Genomic DNA, 3,852 nt, shown 5'->3' with positions numbered 1-3,852 from the left:
CTATGAGGTGGATTGATTCAGTGACTGGGGTAATCGGGATGGGAGTGTCAGAGGCAATGAGATTGGCACAGGATAGAGCAGGGTTTAGGGCTGTTGTACATAGGGTCGCTATGAGTCGCAAGTGACTCGACGGCAGATAACAACAACAACAACATCTAATAGTACAGCCTTAAATAATGAAGTAAACATAGAATTAAAAAAAGAAGTTGACACATTCAGAGTTGTCCACAGAGAATTGTAAACCACTCATCTAAATACATAATCTGATGGGAGAAAACTTGACACAATCTGAAAATAGATTCAACACGCCTTTTATGACTTTTTACAATGAAATGCAAAGAAGAGTCAACATTTTTATGACTTTTTACAATGAAATGCAAAGAAGAGTCAACATTTTTAAAACACAAAATGAATATTCACAAAAAAAAAACAAACAAAAAACCAAAAAAAAAAAACCCAACCTAAATTATCCCTAGGTTAAAGGTAAATCATTACATTTCAAAAGAACTGAAATTCATGTTCTCTGGTCATGGGCATTAGAAGTTAAAGCCTTTTAAAATATAGATCCAAACCCATTTAGTTAGAGACCAAAGGTTAATCTTCTGTATAAATCATAAACTAAAGAAGACAGCACAGTAGATATTGCATAATATTTAAATCCAAATAATTAAAATACTTCAAATCAAAAGCACTGAAATGCAATTCCAGTTTTGAGATGTTGGGGCAGGGAGGACCAAGTCTTGCCTTCACTTGGAAATTACCCCAAATTGTGAGTGAGGAAAAAAACGCACAAAACACACCACAAATGAATGCAGACATTAGCATCAAGACACAAAGGGCTGTCTGTAAATCCAAGCCACAAGAAATGCTGAACTGCTGCCAGTGGCACCAACATCCAGCAGGGGGCTGGGCAGAGTCTGGAGGAACACACCTGCACCTCCATTGTCTCTGATGAAGCCTGCAGGACGGTTCTCCACAGCGAGTGGGCATCCCAGAAGGGAGTCACTGTAATCTGTTGTATGGGATATTTAGTACAGGGCAGTTGAATTTGCAATGGGCACATTTTGGATCCTGTCTGGCATGAGAGAATAAGAATGGGATAGAATAAATAAGGAATATATTGATGTATAGACTGTATTTATAGAAAGTAAATGAGATAGGAGGAGAAAGTCTTACATTGTGGGTAAGCTTACACCTGCCATTTTCTTCTATTTACTCTATCCCTCTCTCGCTCCAAATACACAAACAGATGCACACCCATAGTATGACATTTGACTTGCTGCTTTATTCCAAATCAGTAAAAATGTCTCCTCCTCCTCCTTCTCCTTCTTCCTCCTCCCCCTCCTCTTCCTCCTCTTCCTCCTCCTCTCCTCCTCCTCCTCCTCCTCCTCCTCCTCCTTCTCCTTCTTCGTCTTCATTTTAATGAAAATTTACAGAGACTTTGGATTTCCATCCATTCATTCATTGTTGCATGCTCTCCCTGCCAACCCACCCCTACAGTTTGTTCTTCTCTTTGAAAAGTAAAAGAAAAATTCTTTGTTATGCAATCCCTCCCCACAAATCCACTCCATTATGCAACCTTCGTGAACTTCACTGGCACCTTTGCCTTATGCTCTTCTTACAATAAGAGCATCTTATAATATACATGCATTGTTTTTGTTATAATGTTGTTGTTGTTGTTGTTGTGTGCTGTCTGTTCAGAATTGACTCAGAGCTGACCGTTAAGTGGGTTTTCAGAGGCTGTAAATGGAGTACGAGAAGACTGGCCATCTTTCTGATGAGTTTGAGCCACCAGCCTTTGGGTTGGCAATACCTTATTGCTGGGCCACCAGGACTCACATTATATGCAAGGATAATAAATCATATGAAAACAAGCAACACTATCCATCTATGTAAAGACACTACAAAAGACCCTGAGATAGATCAAACTATTGATAAATATAGGGTTGTTTTAATAATTTAAAAAGTCATCATAAAAATAGTGATCAAAACTTTCATCTTAAAAAGATAAAAAAATACAAGTCAGCTGCAGACTACAGAATAAATGCAAACTTTTGAAAAGTATATGGAAAGAGAAAGAAGTGAAATCAAATGGTGGTGGTGGTGGTTATGTGCCATCGAGTTGTTTGTGATTCACAGCGACCCTACGTACCAGAGCCCTAAATGCCATTCTACCCTGTGCCAACCTCGCTATCTCAAAGACAATCATTCCCATCACAGAAAAGAAATCAGTAAAGCTATGAAAGCTATGAGGTTCCATGGGAAAGAGGGAAAAAAAAATACAGTGCAGAGAATGTACTAAGAATTGTGCAGAAAGAATTACAGAAAGCAAGCAACATTAAATATGTATGAACTAAGTTAAAAAGAATAAGATGTATAACAACGAATGAATGGAAATCCAAAATTTCTGTAAATATTTATTAAAATTAATAAAATAAAACTTAAAAAAAGAAAGCAAAAGTGTAAAAAAAAATAAAATGAACTAGAAAGCCCATGCATTTATGGAGAAGACAAACTTACACATAGTTTATCATACTTCTCAAAGAGAATTAAAGCAATATCACAGAAGGTATGTTTGAATATACTTTTTTCCTTTGAAATAAATCTAGAGTTTGAAAGCATAAACAAAAATCTTTGAAAATTTGGTGCTGTGACACTAACACTTTGCTAATAAAATACGGAACTTTTGAAAGAAAGAATATTTCATCTTGCCGACCAAATCGGCATCTTTCAATGGCGATGTTGGTATCAAATGTTGCCTGTGGGATGCCACAGGACAAGCGAATCTGCCTTGAAAGAAGACTGGCCAGCATGTCCCTTAGAAGTTAGACGGAGAGGCTTTGTCTCATCTACTTTGAACATGTTATAAGGAGAAGTCAGGCCCTGGAAAAAGACATCATACTTGGTAAAGTGAATAAAAAAGAAAAGAAAAAGAAAGAGCTTCAGTAAAGTCAGTTACCACACTAGCTGCAACGGTGCCACACACACAGCAGAGACTGTGAGGACGGCTCAGGTCCAGGCACTGCTGTGCGCCACAGTACACAGGGCAGCTGTGAGTGTGAGCTGATCCAACAGCGCCTAAGAGCACAGTTCTCAATATATCACAGAATTGGATTCAGAACAAACATTGAAAAGAAATAATGCATGGGCCCTGATGATTTTTAATCTGTACTGAATACCTAAAGTAATCTAAGTATTCCAAAAGGTACTAACGAAATTCACAAGACAAAAACGATATGAAATAGAACAATTGCATAGAAATGAAAAACGATGCATTCCAATTGATTTCTTTTCTCTGTGACAGAGAATGGGTGACTTAAAATTAAATTTCAAATGTAAAACTTTCTAAGAAATTCATAATGTAGCGCTAACATTCGACTAGGGGAGGTCTAGCGGCCGAAGGATGGGCAATCTCCTCCTATTTGATTAACTACCTCTGAAAATTTGCTGGAGGGTCAGCTACGAGTCGGTTCCAACTCTATGATGTAGAGTCGGTTCCAACTCTATGATACAAGTGGCCTAATAGGGAGCTTTGGTGGCTTAGTGGCTAGAAGCTGTACTGCAATCTCAAAGGCACTCAGTTCGAGACCACCAGCTGCTCCACAGAAGGATGGGCAATCTCCTCCTATGTGATTAACTGTCTCTGAAAACCCGCTGGAGGGCCAGCTATGGGTCGGTTCTGACTCTACTGCACACAACAGCAACACTAATAAAAAGTGGTTGATAATATGTTGTTCTGCAAACTAACAGGCCATGGTCTGCAGAGGTTTCAATCCACAGGTCCAGCCTGAGAAAGGTGGGCAGTCATGTCCTGTTAAGATTTATAGCCTTGGAAATCCACTGGAGGGAGAA

The sequence above is a fragment of the Elephantulus edwardii genome, unplaced genomic scaffold (assembly GCF_000299155.1).
Source record: "Elephantulus edwardii isolate Elephantulus edwardi_28Jun2011 unplaced genomic scaffold, EleEdw1.0 scaffold00048, whole genome shotgun sequence".
In the NCBI taxonomy this organism is placed as follows: Eukaryota; Metazoa; Chordata; class Mammalia; order Macroscelidea; family Macroscelididae; genus Elephantulus; species Elephantulus edwardii.
This window is presented reverse-complemented; position numbering follows the sequence as displayed.